Source organism: Loxodonta africana, chromosome 9 (genome assembly GCF_030014295.1).
Source record: "Loxodonta africana isolate mLoxAfr1 chromosome 9, mLoxAfr1.hap2, whole genome shotgun sequence".
NCBI lineage: Eukaryota > Metazoa > Chordata > Mammalia > Proboscidea > Elephantidae > Loxodonta > Loxodonta africana.
The window spans coordinates 122,953,953-122,975,251 of record NC_087350.1 but is presented as its reverse complement, the minus strand read 5'-3'; the positions used below and the strand labels follow the sequence as shown (position 1 = coordinate 122,975,251).

Here is a 21,299-nt window from a genome sequence, read left to right as displayed (position 1 = left end):
CAACAAAATACAGGTAAACACCTTTCTGGTATTCTGTGCTTTCAGCCAAGATACACCAAACATCAGCAATGATATCTCTCATTCCATGTTCTCTTCTGAATCCAGCTTGAATTTCTGGCAGTCACTTGTTGATATACTGCTGCAACCATTTTTGAATGCTCTTCAACAAAATTTAACTTGCTGTGATATTAATGATATAGTTCATTAATTTCTGCACTCTGCTGGGTCACCTTTCCTTGGAATGGGCACAAATATGGATCTCTGCCAACCAGTTGGCCAGGCAGCTGTCTCCCAAGTTTCTTGGCGTAGACGAGTGACTGCTTCCACTGTTGCATCCATTTGTTGAAACATCTTAATTGGTGTCTCAGGCTGGGTTCTCTAGAGAAGCAAAACATATAAACATATATATAGACAGATTTATATCAAGGAAATGGCTCACACAGTTGTGGAGAAAACTGGCTACACACAGCAGATCCCACCTTGGAGGTAATCACATCGTACAACTGCCAAACCACTGAGAATCATGACCTAACCAAGCTGACATATAACCTTAACCATCACAATTGCTATTCCATCAATTCCTGGAGGCTTATTTTTTGCCAACGCCTTCAGTGCGGCTTGGACTTCTTCCTTCAGTACCATCGGTTCTTGATCACATGCCACCTCCTGAAATGTCTGAATGACAATCAGTTCTCTTTGGTACAGTGACCCTGTGTATTCCCTCCATCTTCTTTTGATGCTCATAGAATTCTTCAATATTGCAACCCCAGCACTAAATTTTTTCTTTAGTTTTTTCAGCCTGAGAAATGCCGAGCACGTTCTTACCTTTTGGTTTTCTAGCTCCATCTGTCTGCAGTTTTCATTACGATAACTTTACTTTGTCTTCTTGAGCCACCCTGTGAAATCTGCTCGTCTCTTTTACTTCATCATTTCTTCCATTTGCTTTAGTGGCTGTACGTTCAGGAGGAAGTTTCAGAATCTCTTCTGACATCCATTTTTGTCTTTTTTTTCTTTTCTGTCTTTTAAATGACCTCTTGCTTTCTTCATGGGTGATGTCCTTGATGTCACCTCACAACTTGTCTGGTCTTTGGTCACTAGTGTTCAGTTCATCAAATCTATTCTTTAGATGGTCTCTAAATCCAGGTGGGATATACTCCAGGTCATACTTTGGCTCTTGTGGACTTGTTTTAATTTTCTTCAGCTTCTGTTTGAACTTACTTGTGAGCAATTTGTGGTCTGCTCCTCAGTTGGCTCCTGTCCTTGTTGTTTCTGATGATACTGAGCTTCTCTATTGTCTCTTTCCACAGATGTAGTTGATTTGATTCCTGTGTATTTCATCCAGCACAGTCCACATTTATGTTGTTGAAAAAAGCTATTTGCAATGAATATTTGTTTGGTCTTGTGAAATTCTATCATGCGATTCCTGGTGTTGTTTCTGTCACCAAGGCTGTATTTTCCACCTACTTATCCTCCTTATTTTTTCCAACTTTTGCATTCCAATCACCAAAAATTATCAATGCATCTTGATTGCATGTTTGGTCAATTTCAGACTTTAGAAGTTGGTAAAAAACTTCAGTTTCTTCATCTGTGGCATTAGTGGTTGTTGTGTAAATTTTAATAACAGTGGTATTAACTGGTCTTCCTTGTAGGCAATGGATATTATCCTATTACTGACAGCACTGTACTTCAGGATAGATCTTCAAATGTTCTTTTTGATGGCAAATGTGACACCATTCCTCTTCAATTGATAATTCCCGACATAGTAGACTATATGACTGTCTGACTCAAAGTGGCCAATGCCAGTCCATTTCAGTTCACTAGTGCCTAGGATATCGATCTTTATTTGTTTCATTTCATTTTTGATGACTTCCAATTTTCCTAGATTTATACTCTGTACATTCCACATTCTGATTATTAATGGATGTTTGTGGCTGTTTCTTCTCATTTTGAGTCATGACACATCAGCAAATGAAGGTCCCGAAAGCTTTATTCCATCCACATCGTTAAGGTGGGCTCCGATTTGAGGAGGCAGCTGTTCCCCAGTCATATTCTGATTGCCTTCCAACCTGAGGGGCTCATCTTCTGGCACTATATCAGACAATGTTCCACTAGTATTTGTAAGGTTTTCACTGGCCAAGTTTTTCAGAAGCAGTCCAGCAGGTCCTTCTTCCTAGACTGTCTCAGTCTGGAAGCTCAGCTGAAACCCGTCCACTGTGGGTGATCCTGCTGGTATTTGGAATACTGGTGGCATAGCTGCCAGCATCACAGCAACATGCAAGCCACCACAATAAGACAAACTGACAGACAAGCGATGGAGAACTACCGTACGACCCAGCAATTCCACTCCTAGGTAGATACTCAAAAGACTTGAAAGCAGGGACTTTGTACATCAATGTTCATTGCAGCCCTAGTCACAATAGCCAAAAGGTGGAAACAACCTAAATGCCATCGACAGACGAATGGGTCAACAGAATGTTGTACATACATACAATGGAGTACTACTCAGCCAGGAGGAGAAATGCAGTCTTGATACTTGGTACAGTACAGATGCCGAGTGAAATAAGCCAATCACAAAAGAACAAATATTGTATGACCTCACTTATATAAAAAGACAAGAAAAGGTAAATGTATAGAGACCAAAGTTTATTAGTGGTTACCAGGGGCGGGAGGGAGGCGGAAAAAAGGCGTTAATGGTGATGGAAAAATTGCATTGATTAAAGGTAGGGTTGCACATCTAATTATTGTAATTGCTGTCAATAAGTTTTACACCTTTAAAAAGCTGAATTGGAAAAGCCATGTGATAGATATTGTCATGGATTGAATTGTGCCCCCCCAAAACGTGTGTCAACTTGGCTAGGCCATGATTTCCAGTACGGTGTGATTGTCCACCATTTTGTGATCTGATGTGATTGTCTTATGTGTTGCAAATCCTACCTCTACAATGTTAATGAGGTAGGATTAGCGGCAGTTATGTTAATAGGTAGGACTCAATCTATAAGATTAGGTTGGGTATTAAATCAATCTCTTTTGAGGCATAAATGAGAGAAGCAAGCAGAGAGACAGGGGGACCTCATACCACCAAGAAACAGGAGTTAGGAAAGTAGCAGATCCTTTGAACCCTGGTTCCCTGCACTGAGAAGATCCTCGACTGGGGGAGATTGATGACAAAGACCTTCCCCCAGAGCCGACAGAGAGAGAAAGCCTTCCCCTGGAGCTGACACCCTGAATTCAGACTTCTAGCCAACTAGACTGTGAGAGGATAAATTTCTGTTTGTTAAAGCCATCCAGTTGTGGTATTTCTGTTATAGCAGCCCTAGACGACTAAGGCAGAATTTGGTACCGAGAGTGGGGTGCTGCTCTAACAGATATCTAAAATGTGGAAGCAGTTTCGAAACTGTAAATGGATAGAGGCTGGAAGAGTTTTAAAGCGCGTAATAGTCAAAGTCCAGATTGCCTTGAAGGGACTGTTGGTGGAATTAAGGGGCTTCAAAGGCAATCCTAGTGAGGGCTCAGACGGAAATCAGGAGCTGTTACACCGGAGGCAGTACAGACAGCGAGAAGCAGCAGCAGAGACCCGGCAGCAGCAGAACCAGGGGACCAGCAAGGGACAGGGCTGGAGCCAACCCACAGAGTGAGAGAGCTGAGTGCCTTTGTGCAGGAGGCTTCCTGGTGGAGTGGGGTGCCTTCAGCACTTCATAACGGTGCTGCAGAGCTTTGGAATATTTGCCTCAGTAGGTCAGATGCAGGTGGAGAGGACCTAGAGACTGAGAGGCCAAGAAACCAGGAAGCAGAAGCTGAAGAGACAAGGAACACTGAAAGCAGAGCTGCTTCAGTCTCAAAGAGTGGAGTCACCACTCGGACCAGGAGAATGGGGTCGCTCAAAGCCAAAGGAGCAGAGATGTCATTCCAGTGGGCCTGGAAGGCAGAGATGAAGCCCAGGGCTGAGGGGCCACCATTCAGAATCTGGAAAGTGTGGCCAATGTCCAGAGTTTGGAGGACAGGGCCATTGTGTAAATGGTCTCAGAGAACAGAGGATTATTTTCAAGCCTTGAGTGCTAATGTAATGTGTTCTGCGACTTGCTTCATGCCTATTATTTCTTCTTTTCCTCCAAATTCTCCCATCTGTAATGGAAATGTCTAGCTTGTAGCACCATTGTACTTTGGAAGCAGGTAACCTGTATTCTAGATTTTACAGATAAAGAGGAATTTTTGGATTTTGGACTTCGAGTTGGCTTAAGACTTTTGCTATGATATGATGGGGTAAATGTGTTTTACATGTGGCAAGGACATGAATTTTTGGGAGCCAAAGTGTGGAATGTCATGGATTGAATTGTGTCAACTTGGCTAGGCCATGATATCCAGTATTGTGTGACTGTCCACCATTTTGTCATCTGATGTGATTTTCCTATGTGTTGTAAACCCTACCTCAATGATGTTAATAAGGTGGAATCAGCAGCAGTTATGGCAATGAGGCAGGGCTCAATCTACAAGATTAGGTTGTGTCTTAAACCAATCGCTTTTGAGACATATAAGACAGAATCAAGCAGAGAGACACGAGACCTCATACCACCAAGAAACAAGAGTCAGAAGAATAGCGCATCCTTTGGACCTAGGGTTCCTGTGGTGAGAAACTCCTTGACTGGAGAAGATTGATGACAAAGACCTTCTTCCAGAGCCAACAGGGAAAGAAAACCTTCCCCTGGAGCTGGCACCCTGAATTCAGACTTCTAGCCTCCTAGACTGTGAGAGAATAAATTTGTCTTTGTTAAAGCCATCCACTTGTGGTATTTCTGTTACAGCAGCACTAGATGACTAAGACAGATATATTTACAACAATGACAAGAAAAATAAAAACAGTAGCTGCTGAGGCTGTTTATGTACAACCGAACACCTCATGGGATTTGGTTTCTTTGGAGGTTTAGGGCCATGGTTTCATGGGTCATTTCAGTTTACTGCCTTAATAACATGTTTAGTGCTTCTGTTCTAACTCCTAGTTCATTGTGTAGTGCCTGGGGTCTTAAAAGCTGCCATCCGAGTCACAACGATTGGTGTCTGTATGCCTGGAACAACAGAGGAAGAAGGAGAGTCAGGAATAGGAAAGAATCCTGATCAAAAGGGGGGAAATGAAGAACAGAATTTCAAATTCTCATGGAATTCAGACTTCCTGGAGCCATTGGGCCTAGTCGAATCCCTGAAACTATTGCTCTGAGATAATCTTTTTTTTTAATTATTTTTTATTGTACTTTATATGAAGGTTTATAGAAAAAACTATCTTCTCATTAAACAGTACACATACTATTTTATGACATTGGTTAACAATCTCACGACATGTCAACACTCTCCCTTCTCGACCTCGGGTTCCCTATTACCAGCTTTCTTGTCCACTCCTTCCTTCTAGTCCTTACCCCTGAGCTGGTGTGCCCTTTTAATCTTGTTTTGTTTTATGGGCCTTTCTAATCTTTGGTTAAATGGTGAACCTCAGAAGTGACTTCATTACTGAGCTAAAAGTGTGTCTAGGGGTCATACTCTTGGGGTTTCTCCAGTCTCTGTCAGGCCAATAAGTCTGGTCTTCTTTTGTGAGTTAGAATTTTGTTCTACATTTTTCTCCAGCTCTGCCCGGGATCCTTCTGTTGTGATCCCTGTCAAAGCAGACTGTGGTGGTAGCTGGGCACCACCTAGTTGTAAGAGACTCAGTCTGGTGGAGGCTGTGGTATTTGTGGTCCATTAGTCCTTTGGACTAATCTTTCCCTTGTGTTTCTAGTTTTCTTCATACTCCCTTGCTCCCAATGGGGTGAGACCAGTGGAGTATCTTAGATGACCACTCACAGGCTTTTAAGACCCTCGATGCTACTCACTAAAGTAGAAAGTAGAACATTTTTTTAATAAACTATGTTATGCCAATTGAGCTAGATGTTCCCTGAGACCATGGTCCCCATAGCCTTCAGCCCACTAATTCGGTCCCTCAGGGGGTTTGGATGTGTCTATGGGGCTTCCATGACCTTGCCTTGGACAAGTTGTGCTGGCTTCCACAGTACTGTGTACTGTCTTACCCTTCACCGAAGTTATCACTTATCTATTGTCTATTTAGTGTTTTTTCCATCCTTACCCCTCCCCTCTGCAGTAACTATCAAAGATTGTTTCTTTCTGTGTGTAAACCTTTTCACAAATTTGTATAGTAGTGGTCTCATACAATATTTGTCCTTTTGTGATTGACTTATTTCACTCAACGTAATGTCCTCCAGATTCATGCTGTTGTGAGATGCTTCACAGATTTGTCATTGTTCTTTATCGTCGCGAAGTACTCCATTGTGTGTGTGTACCACAGTTTGTTCATCCGTTCATCTGCTGATAGGCATCTAGGTTGTTTCCATCTTTTTGCTGTTGTGAACAGTGCTGAAGTGAACATGGGTGTGCTTTATCTATTCGTGTGACCACTCTTATTGCTCTAGGATATTTTCCTAGGAGTGGGATTGCTGGATCATACGGTATTTCTATTTCTAGCTTTCTAAGAAAGCGCCATATCGTTTTCCAAAATCAGTTTTACATTTTTGCATTCCCATCAGCAGTGCATAAGAGTTCCAATCTCCCCACAACGTCTCCAACATTTGTTATTCCCTGTTTTTTTTTTTTTTTTTCATGCCAGTAACGCTGGGGTGAGATGGTATCTCATTGTGGTTTTGATTTGCATTTCTCTAATGGCTTAATGGCTAGTGATCGCAAGCATTTCCTCCTGTGTCTGTTAGCTGCTTGAATGTCTTCTTTGGTGAAGTGTCTGTTGATTTTCTTTGCCCATTTTTTAATTGGATTGTTTGTCTTTTTGTTATAGAGGTGTTGGATTTTCCTGTAGATTTTAGAGATTAGGACTTTGTCATATTTGTCATAGGCAAAAGTTTTTTCTCAGTCTCTAGGTTCTTTTTTTTTTTTTACCAAAAGAGGTGAAGACTTTTGATGAGCATAAGTGTTTAATTTTTAGAAGATTCCAGTTATCTAGCTTATCTTCTGGAGTGTGTGTGTCATTAGTTATGGTTTATACCCTGTTAATGCCATGTATTAAGGTCTCTAGCATTGATCCTGTTTTTTCTTCTATGATCTTTATAGTTTTTGGTTTTATATGTAGGTCTTTAATGCATTTTGAATTGGTTTTTGTGTATGGTGTGAGATATGAGTCCTATTTCATCTTTTTGCAGATAGACATCCAGTTTTGCCAGCATCATTTGTTAAAAAGACTGTCTTTTCCCCTTTTGATGGACTTTGGGCCCTTTGAGAAGATAAAGCGAACTTAGGTGGATGGATTTACACCTAGGTTCTCAATTCTGTTGCATTGATCCATGTATCTGTCGCTGTACCAGTATGCCAGGCTGTTTCGACTACTGTAGCTGTATCACAGGTACTAAGGTCAGGTAGTGTGAGCTCTCCAGCTTTATGCTTCTTCTTCAAAAGTGCTTTACTTATCTGGGGCCTTTTCCCTTTCCATATAAAGTTAGTGATTAGTTTTTCCACCTGTTTAAAGAATATTCTTGGTATTTGGATCGTGATTGCGTTGCATTTGTAAATTGCTTTGGGTAGAATTGTCATTTTCACAATGCTGAGTCTACGTATCCATAAGCATGGTATGTTTTTTCATCTAGGTAGATCTGTTTTGGTGTCTTGCAGTGGAGTTTTGTAGTTTTCTTTGTATAGGTCTTTTACGTCCCTAGTTAGATTTATTCCTAAGTTTTTTGGGGGGCAATTATAAATGGTATTGTTTTCCTGATTTCCTTTTCATGGTTCCCTTTATTGGTGTATAGGAATCCAACTGATTTTTGTATGTTTATCTTGTATCCTGCTACTCTGTAATCTTTCTATTACTTCCAGTAGTTTTCTTATGGAGTCTTTTGGGTTTTTTATGTATAGTATCATCATCGGCAAATAGGGCCAGTTTTACTTCTTTATTACCAATTTGGATGCCCTTTATTTCTTTTTCTTGCTTTATGGCCCTAGCTAGGACTTCCAGCACAATGTTAAACAGGAGTGGTGATAAAGGGCATCCTTGTCTTGTTCCTGTTCTCAGGGGGAATATTTTCAGCCTCTGTCCAATAAGAATGATGTTTCTGTTGGTTTTGTATGTTGTCGTTGTTAGGTGCCGTCAAGTCAGTTCCAACTCATAGCGACCATATGGACAACAGAATGAAACATTGCCCAGTCCTGTGACATCCTCACAATCTTTGCTGTGTTTGAGCCCATTGTTGCAGCCACTGTGTCAGTCCATCTCCTCAAGGGAGTTCCTCTTTTTCCCTGACCCTCTGCTTTACCAGGCATGATGCCTTTCTCCAGGGACTAATCCTCCTGATAACATGTCCAAAGAATTGGAGACATAGTCTCACCATCCTTGCTTCTAAGGACAACTCTGATTGCACTTCTTCTAAGACAGATTTGTTGGTTCTTTTGGCAGTCCATAGTATATTCAATATTCTTTGCCAACACCACAATTCAACCCACCCACCCAGTGCAGTCGAGTCCACAATTCAAAGGCATCAGTTTTTCTTAGGTCTTCCTTATTCATTGTCCAGCTTTCACATGCATTTGAGGCGATTGAAAACACCAGGCTGAACTTAGTCTTCAAGGTGACATCTTTGCTTTTTCAACATTTTAAAGAGTCCTCTTGCAGCCAATTTCCCCAATGCAATGCATCTTTTGATTTCTTGCCTGCTGCTTCCTAGGATGTTGATTGTGGATCCAAGTAAAATGAAATCCTTGACAACTTCAATCTTTTCTCCATTTATAATAATGTTGCTCATTGGTCCAGTTGTGAGGATTTTTGTTTTCTTTATGTTGAGGTGTAATCCATACTGAAGGCTGTGGTCTTTGATCTTCATTAGTAAGTGTTTCAAGTCCTCTTCACCTTCAGCAAGCAAGGCTGTGTCGTCTGCATATCAGAGATTGTTAATGAGTCTTCCTCTAATGCCGATGCCCCATTCTTCTTCATATAGTCCAGCTTTTCGAATTATTTGCTCAACTTACAGATTGACTAGGTATGGTGAAAGGATACAACCTGATGCACACCTTCCCTGACTTTAAACCATGCAGTATCCCCTTGTTCTGTCTGAACAACTGCCTCTTGATCTATGTACAGGTTCCTCATGAGCACAGCTAAGTGTTCTAGAATTCCCATTCTTTGCAATGTTACCCATAATTTTTATGATCCACACAGTTGAATGCCTTAGCATAGTCAATAAAACACAGGTATAGATGTCCTTTATTATATTGAGGAACTTCCCTTCTATAGATGCCCTTTATTATATTGAGGAATTTCCCTTCTATTCCTATTTCATTGAGAGTTTTTATCAGGAATGGGTGTTGGACTTTGTCGAATGCCTTTTCTGTGTTGATTGAGATGATCATGTGATCCTTTTATTTATGGGGTGGATTACATTGCTTGATTTTCTAATGTTGAACCATTCTTGCATACCTGGTATGAATCCTGCTTGGTCGTGGTGTATTACTATTATTTTTTAATATGATGCTGAATTCTATTGGCTAGAATTTTGTTGAGAATTTTTGCATCTATATTCATGAGAGATATTCGTCTGTAATTTTCTTTTTTTGTGTGGTGTCTTTGCCTGGTTTTGGTATCAGGGTTATGCTGGCTTTATAGAATGAATTCAGAAGTAGCCCTTCCTTTTCTATATTCTCAGATAGTTTGAGTAGTAGTGGTGTAAGCTCTTCTTCGAATGTATGGTAGAATTCTCCAGTGAAGCCATCTAGGCCAGGACATTTTTTGTTGGGAGCTTTTTTTTTTTTTACTTTTTCAATCTCTTTTGTTATGGGTCTGTTCAGAGTTTCAACATCATTTTTTGTTAGTTTGGATAGGTAGTGTGTTTCTAGAAATGTGTCCATTTCCTCTGGTTTTTCAAATTTGTTGGAGTATAGTTTTTCATGATACTCTGTTTTGATCCTTTTTATTTCAATTGGGTCTATTGTAATGTTCCCCATTTCATTTCTTATTTGGGTTATTTTCGTCCTCTTTTTTCTTTTGTCAGTTTGGCCAGTGGTTTGTTGATCCTTTCAAAGAACCAACTTTTGGTTTTGTTGTTTCTTTCTGTTGTTTTTGTATTTTCTATTTAATTTATTTCTGCTCTGATCTTTATTATTTCCTTTCTTCTGGTGGCTGTGGGCTTCTTTTGCTATTCTCTTTCTATTTGTTTGAGTTGTGTAGCTAATGTTTAATTTTGTCCCTTCTTTTTTGATGTGTGCATCTTTTGCTATAAATTGACCTCTGAGTGCTGCCTTAGCTGTGTCCCAAAGATTTTGGTGTGGTATATTTTCATTCTTGTTTGATTCCAGGAATTTTTTCATTCCATCTTTGATTTCTTTTATTGCCAGTGGTTTTTAAGCCAGGTGTTATTCAATTTACATATAACTGATTTTTTCCCCTTGTTCTTCCTGTTGTTAATTTCTACTTTTACGGCATTGTGATCGGAGAAGATACTTTGTATGATCTCAATGTTTTGGATTTTGTCGAGGGCTGCTTTGTGGTCTAAGATGTGGTCTATTCTGGAGAGCCTTCCATGTGCATTGGAAAAGAATGTGTATTTTGAAGCTGTTGGGTGGAGTGTTCTATATATGTCTATAAGTTCAAGCTGGCTGATTGTGGCCTTTAGATCTTCTGTATCTTTGTTGAGTTTCTTTCTAGATGCTCTGTCCCTTACCGAGAATGGTGTGCTGAAGTCTTCTACTGTTATTGTGGAACTGTTGATTTCTCTTTTCAGTGCTGTTAGAGTTTGTTTTATGTATTTTGGAGCCCTGGCATTGGGTGCATAGATATTTATTATGGCTATGTCTTTATGATGGGCCATCCCTTTAATTGTTATATAATGCCCTTCTTTGTCTTTTACAGTGGATTTTGTTTTAAAGTCTATTTTATCTGAGATTAGTCTTGCTACTCCTGCTCTTTTTTGGTAGCTGTTTGCTTGGTATGTTTTTTCCATCCTTTGATTTTTAATAAATTTACAGCTTTGTTTCTAAGGTGTGTTTTTTGTAGATAGCATATTGATGAACCCTGGTTTTTTTTTTTTTTAATCCATTCTGTCACTCTTTTTCTCTTTGTGGGTGTGTTTAGGCCATTTATATTCATTGTAATCATTGATAAGTTTGAGTTTATTGCTGTCATTTTGTAGTGCTTTTTTCCATGGTGCTGATATTTTCTTTGTTCCTCTTATTCTCCTGTGTTAAATTCCTTTTGTTTGTGGATTTTTTTTTCCATTTCTTTTGTTTTTGTAGTTTTATTTTTCCTAGGTTTGAACCAGTCTTTCATTACTTGGTATCACCTTGCCTTCCTCTCCATTAGAAAGTTCTATACCTACACCATTTATTCCCTCTTTTATTGTTCTGACATTGTTGTCATTTGTATATTAACCTCTCTGGTTCCCTGTTGTAAATCTTTTAGTTTTCAAAAGTCCCTGAGAGTTCATTTCCTAAGTTGCTATCTGGCTGGCATGATCTTGTATCCTGGATGCCCTGAGATAATCTTTAAAACTTAAACCAAAATCCCCTGAAGTCTTCTTAAAACCAAACAATAATTTAGCTTAACTAGTAAGAAATATCTTCCTTGAGCATTACATTCTTTTAAGAACTATCTATATGGTATCAAAGTGACAATGACAACTGTAAAGATTAGACAGGAACCTTAGGGGCAGTGAGTTTATGTTAATGGTGGAGGAACAACTCAGAAAAGGAGAATGAGAACGGTTACACAACTCAGAGAATGTAATCAATGTCACTGAATTGTACATGTAGAAATTGCTGAATTGGGGTATGCTTTGCTATGTATATTCTCAACAACAAAATAAAATGAAGTAAAAAACCACAGCAGCGTTACTGAAAGATATAGGATGTGCAATACTGCATTTCCATATCACCCACCCATCCCTCCTACAGGCCTTCTCTGAAGCTGTCTGGGTGGTGAATAGGTTTGCCATTTTATGTTTGGAGCTTCCCATCTTATCTGAACGAGAACTGTGTCAAATTCAGGACTGGGTGATGGTGTCCACGCGCATGGTGGGTGTTTGGCCAGTGAAGAAACAAATCCTGAGCTGGAAGATCTCTGGGCCCAGCCCGTGCAGTGTCTCGGTAGGTGGTCTGAATGCAGGCAGTGGTGGTACACCCCGCTGCATGGATGCAGGGCAGCTCAGGGAGGCACTGAGAATGTTGGCTGGCACCTCCTGATGGGACTACACTTCTCAGCTTGGTGAGGTTAGAGTGTTAGGCTGGGGTCTGGGTCAGTCAGATTGGACACATCACTCAATGGCCTGGTTTTTCATTTCTTTGAAGTTGCTGTTGTTGTTAAGTGCTGTCAAGTCAGTTCCAACTCACAGTGTACAACAGAATGAAACACCGCCGGTCCTGCACCATCCTCACAATCATTGCCACTGTGTCAATCCATCTCCTCAAGGGTCTTCCTCTTTTTCGCTGACCCTTTACTTTACCAAGCATGACGTCCTTCTCCAGGAACTGGTCCCTCTTGATAACATGTCCAAGTATGTGAGACATAGTCTCTCCATTCTTGCTTCTGAGGAGCATTCTGGTTGTACTTCTTCCAAGACAGATTTGTTAGATTTTTTTGGCAGTCCATGATATATTCACTATTGTTTGCCAGCACAATTCAGAGGCGTCAATTCTTCAGGCTTTCTTATTCATCGTCCAACTTTTGAATGCATACAAGGCAATTGAAAACACCATGTCCTGGGTCAGGCGCACCTTAGTCTTGAAGGTGACATCTTTGCTTTTTAACACTTTATGTTGAGGCATAATCCATAGTGAAGGCTACAGTCTTTAACTTTTCAATAAGTACTTCAGGTCCTCTTCGCATTTAGCAAGAAAGGTTGTGTCATCTGCATATCAAAGGTAGTCAATGAGTCTTCCTCCAATCCTGACACCACATTCCTTTTCATATAGTCCAGTTTCTCAGATTATTTGCTCTGCATACAGATTGAATAACTATGGTGAAAGGATACAACCCTGATCCACACCTTTGCTGATTTTAAACCACACACTATTCCCTTGTTCTGTTCAAATGACTGCCTTTTGGTTTATGTACAGGTTCCCCATGAACACAATTAAGTGTTCTGGAATTTCCATTCTTCGGAATGTTAACCATAGTTTGTTATGACCCACAGAGTTGGATGCCTTTGCAGAGTCAATAAAACACAGGTGAACGTCTTTCTGGTATTTTCTGAAAGATCATCTCACATCAGCAATGACATCCCTCATTCCATGTCCTCTTCTGAATCTGGCTTGAAATCTGGCAGTTCTCTGTTGATGTACTGCCACAACCATTTTTGAATTATGTTCAGAAAAATTTTACTTTCTTGTGATATTAATGATAAACCAAAAAAAAAAAAAAAAACCAAACCCATTGCTGTCGAGTCGATTCCAACTCATAGCAACCCTATAGGACAGAGTAGAACTGCCCCATAGAGTTTCCAAGGAGTGCCTGGCGGATTTGAACTGCCGATCTTTAGGTTAGCAGCCATAGCACTTAACGACTACGCCACCAGGGTTTCCTGATATTAACGATACTGTTCGATAATTTCTGCATTCTGTTGGATCACCTTTCTTTGAAATGGGCACAAATATGGATCTCTTCTAGTCAGCTGGCCAGGTAGCTGTCTTCCAAATTTTGTGGCATAGATGAGTGAGTGCTTCCAGAGCTACATTCGTTTGTTGGAACATCTCAGTTGGTATTCTGTTAATTCCTGGAGTCTTGTTTTTTTTTTGCCAATGCCTTCAGTACAACTTGGACTTGTTCCTTCAATACCACTGGTTCTTGATCATATGGTACCTCCAGAGATGTTTGAACATCGACTAATTCTTTTTGGTACAGTGACCCTGTGTGTTCCTTCCATCTTTTTTTGTTGCTGCCTGCATGGTTCAATATTTTGCTCATGGAATCCTTCAATATTGCAACTTGAAATTCATTTTTTTCTTCAGTTTTTTCAGCTTGAGAAACGCTGAACATGTTCTCAACTTTTGGTTTTCTGACTCCAGCACTTTGCACGTGTCATTATAAAAACTACTTTGTCTTCTCGAGCCACCCTTTGAAATTTTCTGTTCAGGTCTTTTACTTCATCATTTTTTCCGATTGTTTTAGCTACCCTGCATTCAAGAGCAAGTTTCAGAGTCTCTTCTGACATCCATTTTGATTTTTTCTTTCTTTCCTGTCTTTTTAAGGACCTTTTGCTTTCTTCATGTATGATATCCTCGATGTCTTACTGCAACTCATCTGGACGTTAGTGTTCAATGCATCAAATTTATTCTTGAGATGGTCTCTAAACAAGTTTGTACTTTAGCTCTTGTGGACTTGTTCTAATTTTCTTCAGCTTCAACTTGAACTTGCATATGAGTAATTGATGGTCTGTCCCTCAGTAAACTGATGATATTGATCTTCTCCATCATCCCTTTCCCACAGATATAGTCGATTTGATTCCTGTGTGTTCCACCCGGTAAAGACCATGTGTATAGTCATCGTTTATGCTGTTGAAAAAAGGTATTTGCAATGAGTATGTGTTTGGCCTTGCAATATTCTATTATGCAGTCTCTGGCATCATTTCTATCACCAAGGCCATATTTTTCAACTACCAATCCTTCTTCTTTGCTTACAAATTTTGCATTCCAACCACAAATAATTATCAATGCATCTTGACTGCATGTTTGATCAATTTCAGACTGCAGAAGTAGGTAAAAATCTTCAATATCTTCATCTTTGGGATTAGTGTTTGGTGCATAAATTTGAATAATAGTGGCATTAATTGTCCTTCCTTGTAGGAATATGGATATTACCCTATCACAGACAGTGTTGTACTTCAAGATAGATCTTAAAATGTTCTTTCTGACAATGAATGCAACACCATTTCTCTTCAATTTGTCATTCCTGGCATTGTAGCACATGATTGTCCAATTCAGAATGGCTAATACCAGTCCATTTGAGCTCACTAATTCCTAGGATATTGATCTTTATGTGTTCCATTTCATTTTTGATGACTTCCAATTTTCCTAGATTCATACTTCATACATTCCAATTATTAATGGATGTTTGCAGCTGTTTTTTCTCATTTTGAGTCACGCCACATCAGCAAATGAAGGCCCCAAAAGCTTGACTCCATCAACATCATTAAGGCTGACTTTACTTTGAGGAGACAGCTCTTCCCTAGTCCCATTTTGAGTGCCTCCAACTTGAGGGGCTCATTTTCGGGCACTATATCAATGTTCTGCTACCTAGCTCTATAATTATCAAACTAATTAAAACAGTAGTTTAAAATTTTACAGCAAGGAAAACACCAGGCCCAGTTGCTTTTATAGGCAATTTCTACCATACATTCAAGGAATGAATAATCCCAATACTAAACGAACTTTCCCAGAGAAAAATTTTATGACACTAGCAAAACCTTGCTTCTAAAGAACGTAACCTTGCTTCTAAGGATGGCGAGACTGCATCTTACATACCTTGGACATGTCAGGAGGGATCAGTCCCTGGAGAAGGACATCATGCTTGGCAGAGTTCAGGGTCAGCGCAAAAGAGGAAGACCCTCAAAGAGGTTGACTGATACAGCGGCTGCAACAATGAGCTCGAGCATAACAACGATTGTGAGGATGGCTCAGGGCCGGGTAGTGTTTCGTTCTGTTGTGCATGGGGTCGCTATGAGTCGGAACCACTCGACGGCACCTAACAACAACAACAGCATAGCCTTGATATCAAAACCAAAGAGGACATTACAAGAAAGGAAAAATACAGGCCAATCTCATTTCAGCAATGTATAAAACAAGATAGCGCAGTATGTTCAACTTGTGTTACCCTTAGGAATGCACGTTAGTTTAACATTAATAGATTAAAGGAGAAAAATCATTAGACTATCTCAAGAGATTCAGAAAGAGCGTTCAACAAAACTCGAAGTCAATTCATATTTTTAGAAAAACTTTTGGAAACTAGAAACCTATATTTAAAAAATCAGCAAACACTATGTCTAACGTTGAAATTTTGAAAGCATTTTCTTTTATGATCAGAAATGAAATAGTAATGCCTGTTATGATCATTTTTATTCGGACTTTATTGATAAAGTATTAGAATTATCGAGCTTACCAAGGTGATGATTATAAAATTAATATTTTAAAAGTTCATTAAATCTCTACAAATCAGCGAAAAGTCTTTGGAGAATGTAATTTAAAACAATAAAAATATAACGTATGGAGGACTACCTCTAATAAAAAAAAAAGTGTTGGACTTGTAAGGAGAAAATTGCAGTTTTTTTTTTAAAGACTAAAAGAGAACAAGCAAACAGAGAAATTCACCATGCTTTCAGATAAGAGATTCAATAGTTTAAAGATGTTAATTTTCCCCAATTGGTGTGTAGATCCCAAGTAATTTCAATCTACATCCTGACTGAGTTTTTCAATGAACTTGATAAAAAAAAAATTTTTTTAAATTCCTGTATAGTCCAGCTTCTCAGGTTATACTAAGAAGAACATGGCATCAGGATTGGTTGAAGGCTCGTTGACAACTTGTGATATGCAGATGACAGAACTTTGCTTGCTGAAAGTGAAGAGGACTTGAAGCACTTACTGAAAAAAATCAAGGACTACAGCCTTCATTATAGATTACCCCTCAAAGAAAATACAAATCCTCACAACTGGATCAATGAGCATCACCTTGATAAATGGAGAAAATACGGGCGTTGTCAAGGATTTCATTTTACTTGGCTCCACAATCAATGCCCATGGAAGCAGCAGCCAAGAAATCAAACAACATGTTGCATCTGGGCAAATCTGCTGCAAAAGATCTCTTTAAAGTGTTAAAAATCAAAGAGGTTGCCTTGAGGACCAAGGTGCGCCCGATCCAAGCCATGGCGTTTTCAATCGCCCCATATGCATACTGGTTAACAATACTGAATACATCATGGACTGCCAGAAGAACGAAGAAGTCTGTCTTGGAAGAAGTACAGCCAGAATGCTCCTTGGGAGGGAGGATGGTGAGACTTTATCTCATGTACTTTGGACGTGTTATCGGGGGGACCAGTCCCTGGAGAAGGACATCATGCTTGGTAAAGTAGTGGGTCAGTGAAGAAGAGAAAAGCCCTGAATGAGATGGGTTTACACAGTGCCTGCAACGATGAGCTCAAGCATAACAACAGTTGTGAGGATGGTGCAGGGCCAGGCAGTGTTTTGTTCAGTTGTACATAGGGTCGCTATGAGTCGGAACCAACTGGACAGCACCTAACAACAACAACAACAACAAACTTTCTGTGGAAGCACAATGGGCATAGGAACTGGAGGAAAAAAAGTATGGAGAGCAGGGCTTTGCTTTCTGGAGGTCAAGAAGCACCCTAATACTTCAAGGATGAGTGCCATGGGGGGAGGCGGGTAAAGAACCTCAAACAGCCTTCATACAGAGAAATGAGTCCATGCGGTCCTGTACATCTTCCAAGTAAGGAGGGGCCCTGCGATAAACGGGGCTGCGACAGTTGTTTCCTCATGTGGGGTTGCATGAACTGGAAACCTTTCCTCACATCCTCTCCGAAACCACTTCCAGAGAGATCAAAGACTCGTGAGCAGCAAGACTATGAAACTTTTAGAAAACAATACAGGAGAGTATCTTTATGACCTTGTGGTAGGTAACGATTACTTTACACAAGGCCCAAGAAGAAAGAGTATAGAGCATCTGGAGTAAATAAGAACTTCCATTGTTTAATGGACAAAAGATTAGTGTGTACGTATACATACCAGTCGCCATGGAGTTGATTCTGACTCACAGCGCCCGTCTTGTGCGTCAGAGAATTGTGCTCTAGAGGGTTTTCAGTGGCTGATTTTTCAGAAGGAGATTGCCAGGCCTTTATTCTGAGGCACCCCTGGATGTAGTCCAACTTCCAACCTTTTAGTTAGTAGCCAAGCTTGTTAACCATTTGCACCACCCAGGACTCTAGTATGTGTATGTGTATATATTTGTATGTATATAGATATAAGAATGCCTACAAACCAAAAACAAAAACATAAACAGCCCCTAGAAAATGGACGAAAAACTTGGACACTATACAGAAGGGCTAACTTTAGCACAGGGAAAGATGCGCAATCTCTTTAGCATCAGAGGAAATGCTAATTAAAATCTTAAGACGCCGTTTCACTGTCAGCAGACTCTCAAAAAAATGCCTCAAAATGCCAGCCAGCACACGTGCTGATGAGGATGAAAACCAAAACCCTCATTCTGGGAGACGATCTGACACCTGGCAAGGAAGCTGGACATACTCATACACCACCAGCCAGCAATTCCACTGCTACAAATATCCCCAGAGAAGTGCTTGCAAGTGAGCTGATGTTCATAGCAGCAATCTTAGTGAAAACAGCCTAAACCCTAAACCCCACCAAGTGCTCACCAGTTAGTAAAATGACCAATAAGTTTGGGATCCTCACACAAGGAAAACAGTGTAGCAACAAACTACAACTTCAAATGTCAACCTGGAGAAATCTCAAAAATATAAAGGGAGTGAAAGAAGCAAGTTACACAATGTGTCCAGCATGGAATTGAAAACCAGGAAACACAAAACAGTATTTTACCTAGAGATGCATCTTTAGGTGGTAAAACTATAAAGAAATGTGAGGCAGTAACAAACACAAACTTCAGGACAGCAGACACCTTGGGTGGGCGGAAGGGCCACCAAGGGGGTCTCTGATATACTGGAAACTGTTCATTTCCTAAGCTGCCCTATTGCTGTCTCTGGACCTACTCTGCTTGCTCTTTTCTGTGTCTGATACAAAGAATGTATCAGGGAGCCTCTACCAATGGGCCTTCCCACCCTCAGGTGCGCCTCCCCTGCACCCAGAAAAAGGAATTCCCGCAGTCACCACGCCCCCCCGCCCCCCGCCCCGCCCCGCAGCCACAGAGCCTGGCTTGTGTCTGGCCCACTGGAGGCGCTCAGCAGGCGTTTGTCGAATGACTAAATGAGCGCATGAAGACAGGGAGGCAGTAGTGAACGGCCTTTCCCAGAGAAGGTGTTCCAGCTACAGGACACGGTGGATTTCAATTGGGGAGACTGAGGCAGAGCCAGCCAAGGCCTTAACAGGACCCAGTGAGCACCCTCTCACTGGGAGGTCTGGCTTCTGGGGGTGGGGGGAGGGCCTCTGCCTGCACCCCTCTGCCTCTGCATTCCATCTCAGGGAACCCGGGCCAAGCCTTGCGAAGTACATCTGCGGCCGCCCCCACCCCGCTTCCCGGAGGTCTGGGGCTGCGCCACCGGAGCCCCGCCCGTCGTCTGCTCCTGCCAGGGCTGTAGTCCTCCGTCCGTCTGGCCTTCCTCGCGCGCCCAGCCGACCTTCCCAGGCCCGCGCGCTCCCGGAGGACGTCTCCCCGCCGGAAGGGCCACCCAGTTTCGCTCTCCGCCTTCGTGCAGGCTGTTCCCTGCCGCGCGCCTCCCTCCCTCTGCGTAGCCCAGTGGGGCCTCCACCAAGCCGGTTCCTTGAGGGCAGGCCGCTTCCCCGCCCGGTCCTCGCGGCCTGGAGGCTCCCCCCGCCCCCACCTGGGTTGGTTGTCTGTCTCTGGACAGACAGACGTCAGGGAGTCCCAGGTCAGGCCTGGTGGGGAGGTGAGGGCCAGGCCTGGGGCGGGCAAGGCGGTAGCCTGGGCACCACTTCTACAGCCTTTTCATACGCTGCTCTGGGCGCCTTTGTCCTTTTCAGCCTGGAGTTCAGGCCTCACCCTCCTCTGGGCTTCGGGTGGAAGAAAGGGCCCTGGTCTGGGGAGCGCTGGCAGGAAGCAGGCCTGCAGCTCAGCGTGGGCCACACTCGACCTCCCCAAGAAGTCATGCCAGGCTAGGCTCTGAAAAGCAAGAGGAGAGGACCCCTGTGTCCCCCCCCCCCACCTCCGGTCAATCCTGAGCGGGAAGAAAGGCTCCTTTGCTGGGCCTGTAACACCAGACCCTCAGCCTGGGCATCAGTCCCAGCCCCATTGTCCCTGCTGGCTGCAGCTGCCAGGGTGTTGCCCCGGCCTTGGCCTCCATCAAAGGCCCTTTTTGCCCCCACGTCCCCACCCCAGCTGTGGTGACTCCTGGGTGGTCTTGCCACACGGCTCCCCAATGCCAGATTCTTTGTGCTGGAATTCCTATCTTGCTGACAGGAAGGGGGGCGGGCTTGGTGACATGCAAGGGTTCATGGGGGATCACAGCAGAAAAGGCAGACGGTTTGCAAGTGCAGGGGCCAGGTCTGCAGCCAGTTAAGCCCTTGCCCCATCACATCCCAGCCAGTGTCCAGGGCCCTGTGTGCTGACTGGCACCCCAAGCCCGGGGTGGGGACTCTCTATTCTCGTCCTCCAGGACCTGGCCTTGTGCATGGGACCCTACCCCTGCTCCCCCTCCTTAGGAAGCCTCCTCTGGCCTCTTTGGGCCAGGCCTCTACTCCTCCTCTCTTGGGTGACCTGCACGTCAGCCATCACCTCACCCCAAGGGCTGACTTGGGAGGGCGGCTCAGCCCTTCATGCTGTTTGGCTTTGAGCTCCCAGGACCTCAGGGCAGGTCCAGCTGGGTCAGCTCTACACCCCTGCAGTCTAACAGTGCAACCCTCTACATTTCCATCACGCAGCTCAGGCTGGGTCAGCAGGGAGGAGGCAGGGATCCCAGGGCCCAGGCCTGGTCCTGGTGGCACCTAAGGGTCTGGCTCTCCAGCCCTTGCTCCTCTTCCTCCTGAGTCCCCAGCCGGAATCCCACACGGCTGCTGTAGCTGGCAGCGCCTACCTCCCGCAGGACTGGGCCAGGGAGAACCGGGTCTCCCCAGGTCCACACATCCTCTGGACAAGCCTGGGCCTGAGTCAGCCCAACCTGCCCCCACCCTTGCCAGAGCCCTTCCCATCTGCAGGGGCTCCTGAGCTCAGCGAGCCCCTGCCACCAAGCTAAAAGCTGCGCCTCTACCCCCTTGGCGAGGCCGGGGGGTTTCTCAGGTCCTTGCTGCCGTGGGACATTGCCTGCGGGCGGACACTGGCAGGCAAGTGCTCGGGGTCACGGGGGGCAGGTCAGAGGGGATGAGGCTCTGGGGTGAGCCGGTGGGAAGGAGAGTGGGAGCTGGCAGCAGGGCGACCAGCGGCGACCCAGGTGCTGGGAGGTGCAGAGCGGAGTTGGAGTCGGACTAACCAGCAACGGTGACTCAGCCAAGCCGCGCCTCTCACCTGCGTTAGCTGGCGCAGGGCCCCTGCGGGCGGGGGACCCGGAGTGCTCTCCGGTGGAGGGGGCACGGACCTTCCCGCCCCGCCCCCGGCGTCTCCCCTGCGGCCCCGACCGTCTCCGCCTCCC

At 43.1% G+C, this 21,299-nt stretch overlaps 1 long non-coding RNA gene across 1 annotated transcript; it reads right to left on the bottom strand.

Moving 5' to 3' along the window:
* Positions 1 to 1,903: 1,903 nt before the first annotated feature.
* Positions 1,904 to 21,253, bottom strand: LOC135232336 (uncharacterized). Its single transcript, XR_010322896.1, has 3 exons — positions 21,176 to 21,253; positions 15,481 to 15,700; positions 1,904 to 5,060 (listed from the first exon to the last, which is right to left on the bottom strand). It is a non-coding gene; the product is annotated as an uncharacterized LOC135232336 (long non-coding RNA).
* Between the last annotated feature and the right edge of the window lie 46 nt (positions 21,254 to 21,299).